This window comes from Corvus cornix, chromosome 7 (assembly GCF_000738735.6).
Source record: "Corvus cornix cornix isolate S_Up_H32 chromosome 7, ASM73873v5, whole genome shotgun sequence".
In the NCBI taxonomy this organism is placed as follows: Eukaryota; Metazoa; Chordata; class Aves; order Passeriformes; family Corvidae; genus Corvus; species Corvus cornix.
The window spans coordinates 30,754,519-30,761,280 of NC_046337.1; the positions used below are offsets into that span (position 1 = coordinate 30,754,519).

A 6,762-nucleotide genomic window follows, 5' to 3' on the forward strand; every position below is an offset into this window, starting at 1 on the left:
CAAGCCTCTCCATACTGGCATTACAACCATGCAGGCTCTTCCTGGGAGAGCTCACCAGCTTACCCAACACCTCAGCAGAGAGGTGTAAGACATTCAGAGCATCATTTTGATAGCCACCCTCTAATTTCATGGTCTGGATCTGGCATGGAAGTACCTGGGCTGGGGAAGTACCAGGTGAAGGGCCATATCAGAAGACTCAGTCTTTGTATCAACCATCACTCCCCTCAGCCCAGTAGCAACACTAATACCATTGGCAGGACCCCCATTGCTAAAGCTGCATCCCTCAACTGAAATCAGCAGTGGTGGATGATGCAAAACACTTGCTTTCTTTAATGTCAAGACCCAAGAGTGGGAAATACTAATTTTTACCACAGCTTGAGCAAAGATATGTCAAAACTAAACAGTTTCAGGTTTGTGGTAATTTAATCATATTCCTTCCATTTGTCAAATGGAATTTTAAAAAAACCCAAAACAGTTGATTTTGGTTCATCTTGGAATTAACAGGTACCTACCCAAGTTGCCAGAGTACTTCATAGACACTATAGCTAAATTATTTCATGTCCCTCTTCTCCTACATGGACCATGTTCCCCCATCTAATTTTCCATCCCACTGTCCTCCCTCACCAGCGACAAGGCCTCATGTGATTTCCTTGGCTACGACACAGCACAGGAGTCACTGCCCTGCTGGAAGTCTCTGCCACGGAGGAAAATTGAGAACACACGGTGTCCAAGCCACCAGTTCCCATGGACACTGTGCTGCTTGGGCAGGGGACTTCTCTTCCTGGCTGACCTGGCAGAAACAGCCTCAGCATTGCAGAGCCATGATCTTTTTCAGCAGGGAAAACACCTCACCTGGGGGAAAATGTGTCAAAGTACCACAGTTCTCCATGGGACAGAATTTGTTGTTACCAACTCTCCTGCCAAAAGCCCACTCTGCCCTGTCCAGAGAGGGTCAGCAGGGAGTGAAGGCTGCCCTGCATGTGCCCTGCCAGCAGGGAAAGGGACATGCATCAGCAATGACCAGGAAAGCGGGGTAAAAACAAAATCCCCAAACACAGTCTGACATTGAATGCCAGAACACCATCAGTGGAGCTTTCCTGGGCTTCATTATCAGGCCTGACAGCTTTGCACAAACACTGCCAGCCTGTGCACTGCGTGGCAGTGTCCCCAGGACTGCCTGTCCCCCTCGACACAGCTGTGCTGGCCCAGCACACACCTGAAGCCAGCAGCCAAAGGGTTCATTCTGCTCACAGGGGTATCACTTCTTTGAAGAATCAGTCACTGAACACCAGGTAGTTTCCACAGCTGGTAATTAAACCGATTTGGACATCCAAAGGGCAGTTCTCTTGCCAAAGTGCAGCAGCTCCTGGCAGCCAGCCCTCCCAGCTCTCCTGCATCCTGCTGTTGCTATGGCAGCATGCAGGATGTGCACCTCAGTGCTTATTAGACTCCAAGAAACATTTCCCATGTGAGTTGGGCTGCACAATCACAGGCACATAACTGTTGAGCCATCATGGTATGAAAATTAGCAATGGCCACAATTACCCAGAACTTGAAAAGCTGGAAGAGCACTCATCTTTGTGCATTGGCCGTCCCCATTTAAGGATTTATCTCTTGACTTGCAAAACACTCCAATAAGCACTGTCTGCTACAGGTAAGCAGACATCCTTTTTGTTTGACAAAGGAGCCCCCTTCCCTTCCCTTCCCTTCCCTTCCCTTCCCTTCCCTTCCCTTCCCTTCCCTTCCCTTCCCTTCCCTTCCCTTCCCTTCCCTTCCTTTCCCTTCCCTTCCCTTTCCCATTACTGTAATTCCTTTAATATTTACCCCACATGCAGTGTTTATTCTGCAGTTAGAAAGGAAATTCATCTGCTGTGGCTGTTCTAGCAAGCCCTTGGATTGCCAGCAGCAAATGTAAACTCCAGTGTGACCTCCTGGGTCTGTAAAGCCTGTTGCCCTCAATCGTACTCTGCCATTTTAGTTTTTTAGGATTCCAAAGATGCCAAAAGTAATCTTAGTTTACATTAAGTACAGGTCAGAGACACTCACTGAAGCCAAGAGAACTACTTGCACGAGTAGGGCCTACTTGCAGAGAAAGGATTACTGGTAGAAATGGGGATTAAAAGACTGAAGCCATCGGACTTTAAGTCTCTCTTTTGCTGTGTCAGGTCTTGATTATGTAAACTGGCCACTGGAGCTGAAAGACTCCCAGGATGACGTTGCCTGGAGATCACAGCCCCACCTACATTCCCCCAGGGTTACGCTTGGGGCTTTTAAAGTTTTTGTCATTTTGGAGGACACCCAAGCCTAATTACAGTAGGGACTGGGTGCTGCCAAAAGCACAGAAGCTGCTCAGAATGTCTTCATACTGTAATATTGCAAAAGTGCCTCACTGAAGCCGAGCAGTTGGTCCAGGCTGTCTCCCCGCAGAGGGGAATATTAAGGAGTGAGGCAGTGACAGGCAGTGACACAGCACACATGGCAGCAACCCTTTCAGGGCTGTCACAACACCCCGCACCAGGATAGCGTGCACTAGCTGGCTGCCACGAGGGTCCTCCAAAACACATGGGGGGCAAGGTCACTAATAGGTGCAGGGTGACCCAGTGTGTTATCTGAGACATTTGCTGCAGAGGGGGAACACTGCGATGTTGAGTCATGTCACACAGCCACTGCTTTGGGCCAATGACTTGCCTACACTCTTGGATGCTGCCCTGCCTCCTGCTTGTTAGCTGCGGCACAGGGAATTTTGCCCAGACCATGGCCTGGGAGTGTGAAATAGAGTGGCTCTGATCTCTTTCTTTCTTTCCTTCCTAATTTCAACTGCAAGCAAATCTGTCTTTTACAATGCATCAGTCACCAGTGAACTCAGTGGTCTTCTGCATAGGGTGGACATCAGAGCTCTGATGTCTGTGCTGGATGGGGGCTGCCTCTGAGTAGGACTGTCCTGCACACATTGCCTCGGTCCTGGTTTCTCTCTGGCCATCCACAGTGCTCCAAGGGAGGACCTGCAGCCTGGTAAAAACTGCTGTGCTGGCAGAAGCCACAACTTGTGTGGGGTGAGGAGGAACAGTGGGGAAAAGGTCCACACAGGAGCAAAGCTGAGAGCCTTTTCCTAGGAGCCTCCAGCAACAGCAGTGTTTTAAACCCCCACGTAAGTGCAAGCCTATATTTCAATGCCTGCAGGTTGCTATGGACAACCAAAGATTTCTAAACTGTTGCAGAGCAGAGCCCCAACACTCTGTACACTGCAGAAACACTTGGCATTTCTGTTACCAAGAGATCCATGTTGGAAAGTAAGGAATACTTTTATACAATAATCACTTTTCAACTGAAGATGTGGAATGTCCAATCAGTCTGAGGTGAAGCCGATCCCTCAGGTAACCCCCACCCATTTAAATGCTCTAACACCTGAAATCACCTCCTCAAACATGCAGCCCCTTCAGATAGCCCACACAACGGCAGGGGCAAACTATATGGAAGCAAGTTGCTGGGATAAGAGCAGGTTCTCGAGAATGACAGGGGAATTAATGGGGGGAAAGGTCCATGGAGTCAAGTTTCGCCATGCATGTAGTCGTGGCTGCAGAAGCTGCAGCTCTGTGTAGAGAGCAGCCTCTGACTGCATGCACAGCACTGCACACCTGACCCACAGGTGGGATCTCTGCTTGCAAAGGGCCCACCACAGCATGCGCCAAGACCTGTGTTCCCTGGCCACCCCTTCCCTTGGGAAGAGGAGCGTCCTTCCCAGCTGGACGGGGCATAACAGGGCTACTCTTGCGTGATTGCACACACAACAAGGGCTGTTCATAGAGCCATGACGAGTGAGCCAGGGACAGGATACAGAGCCTCTAAGACCCCTCATCCATCCAGATGGCATCCTTCATGTGCAGCACATCCTCATCTCACACGGTTTCAGGAATGAAGAAAACACACCCGTAAGTTCTTTCTTTGGATCTATCTCATGAACATTAACACGGTGTTACTAATGCTGTGCCTTCTTGATGCAGGGGTGCTGTTGCCTGCAGTAAGAGCAGGGCAAACAAGGTAGAGCAAAATGATCTGCTAACATCCTGCAAGAGGTCTGTGGCAGATCTATGGCAGACTTGGGTCCCCAGAGCCTGCTGAAAGCATTGCAGTTTCTATCAGGTAAGATACCAAGGTATATCTATCAGGTATACCAAGATAACTATGAAATATAGTTACCCCATTTTAAGAGGGCGAAAGTGCCTGCAGAGTTTGCAGTCACAGAAACTCATCCCCCACAACCTCTTGCTGTAAGCACAGAAATGCACTTTCATTTGGTCTAAAGTGAAAACTGTGATACGGGAATATGCAGAATAGTTAGTATTATTTGGCTTGGCACAGGGAAAATGTCAAGGAAAAAGATCTAGGAGTAGGTTTTGCTTATCCTGCTCCATCTATACCCAATGCATGTCCTCCTCTCTTTCAGCAGATCTGCAAAGTGCCACCTAATTTATCTTCCCACCGACACAGGCACAGAGAGCACACCTCCATGATTAATGGACTTTTACACTCAAGGAGTTGGTTACATTGCAGCAGACAATGAGAAATTTGATTACCACTAATACGGTATTGACACAAATGTCAATGCTCTAAGATACACAATATCATTTTGAATCAAGGATCCCTTTCATCATTGTTATTTTTGTTTGCTTCTTCCACTTCAATAAGCTGTTGCTCTGTGCATTACCCAAATACTCCAGACTAAAACTACCTGGGGACACTTCAGTTTTTATGTAACACTTCACTGAGTAGGAGGCACCCTTAACAAAAAGGTGTTTGTGCTCACATAGCCCCGTTATCATTTAAATACACAATACTCCAGCTGAAAACTGTGGTCAGCTGATGCCTTTACCTTAGTGATAACTAATCTGTTGTTTTATCAAAGTCAAATATAGCAGGAAGTGGAAATAATGGCTTTTTCTTTTTTGTCTCTGGAGAATTGTACTGATCAAATCAGCCAAATCTTGGCCAGTCAAAAATTAAATTAAGCTTGGCAATCACGTCATGTAGCCAAACAACCGAGGCAGTGAGATCCACAGGTGGGATCTCTCTTTGCAAAGGGCCCACACAGCATGAACAGAGGCTGCAGCTGGCCAAGGCTTGTGTTTCCCTGGCCACCTTCCTTCCCAGCTGGGCAGAGGCACAACCCTGCTGGGTTCTCTGTGGGACAGTGACTCAGTGAGAGGCTGAAGGGCTTTGGACTCAAATGTCTTTACTTGTTCTGGATTTCCTTTGCCAGGCTGCTGGTTTTGGACTGTGGGACCTGACCTGGGCTTTACCTCCTGTCTCCTGCTTCTGGCTTGGCCAATGGAAATGGGTCCATGAAGAAACCCAGTTACCCTCACCGAGCAGCTGTTAAATTTCCGTATCTTCAAGAAGGAATTAGCTTAGCTTCTGACACAAAATTTTGATAAGGACTGGAGAAATAGGCAGGGTAGAAGAAGAAGCAGAGTTTCTGGGGACGAGGGCTCTTAGTGGCACCCATGCAACCATTAAAGTTCTTAAACTCAGCATGGAGGCTGAAGTTATACCAAGCCTTGAAGCTGATCTCATTTCTATCCAGAACCTAGAGCAGAGCAGAGGAAGAGGAGCAGAAGGCAGGAGAGAGACAAGCCTTATGACCAAGTGGCAAAGTTCACTCATCACTTTAAAGTCTAAAGCTGTGCTTCAAGAAATGAAAGCAGAGCCCAGGCAAAATAAACACAACAGAGCTTACCTGGGAAAAAACCCGACTGGAAACCGGCAAAACCAAAACACTTTAAGAGCTAAAGAAATGTAAAAATAAACTCTCCATATTTTTTATTAATATATTAAGAGTTTAAAGTCTGTAAAACCATTTGTAACCATGTGAAAGGAGCAAAGTATGAGATAAAAATGCACTGTGAGGCTGCTAAATAATGTCCTTGTCTCTGTACTGCTGCAGGATGTGATGGGGTGGCATCTGCATCCAGCCTCCTTGGAGCAATGGACTGAAGTACTGTCCAGAGGGGGTGTGAAAGGAGGACACACAAGCTCAAACTGATAAATAAAACAGAAAAAACCTCCCATGATGTTTCTGCTGCTCATGCTGCCGGTATCAACTCCATTAACACAACCATTTTCTTTTCTCCTTCGGACATTATGGCCTTGTTTCATCTGGTAAACGTGTTACACCTTCTGGCCAATAATTACTTACATGGCCATTTCTTTCTTCCTCAAGAACTAGAAATTTTCACAACCCAGTGTTATCACAGATTTATTATTTGCTGGTAACAGCATATTTAAAATCCAAAAAGAAGGAACTGAGTCACAAAGAAGAGCAATTTGATACTACCTTCAGGCTTGGGAGAGAGTCAATTCTGTAAATCAGGAATACAGTCTAATAGAATATAGAGAAAAAGGCTGATTCTGAGTCTGCCCAGGTGCTCTCCAGCCATGGAAAGTCACAGGACAGCTCTGCTCTTCACCACCTCCTAAGGATTCCCAGATCATATTCCAACTCCCAGAACATTAAAAGGGAGGCAACAAAGATCCCTACACAAATGGCTGGTCATTAGTTCAATCTATCAAACAACCAGAGACAAGAACTACAATTACACCAGTGAATATGAAAACTGTATGGAAATGCCATCCTTTTCGCACTGCAGGCTATGAAACAGGCAACAGCTGTGACAAGGAAAAACATTCCCTTCCTCATCACTGGGGATTTAAAAGACCGAGTTAGACAAGAACCTGCCTGGTGAAGGCAAAGCCAGTCCTGCCCTG

At 46.9% G+C, this 6,762-nt stretch overlaps 1 long non-coding RNA gene across 1 annotated transcript; it reads left to right on the plus strand.

The window, feature by feature from the left end:
• The first annotated feature begins 1,374 nt into the window (after positions 1-1,374).
• Positions 1,375-6,242, plus strand: LOC109145640. The gene is made up of 3 exons (XR_002047171.3): positions 1,375-1,654; positions 4,002-4,140; positions 5,258-6,242. It is a non-coding gene; the product is annotated as an uncharacterized LOC109145640 (long non-coding RNA).
• Positions 6,243-6,762: the final 520 nt, after the last annotated feature.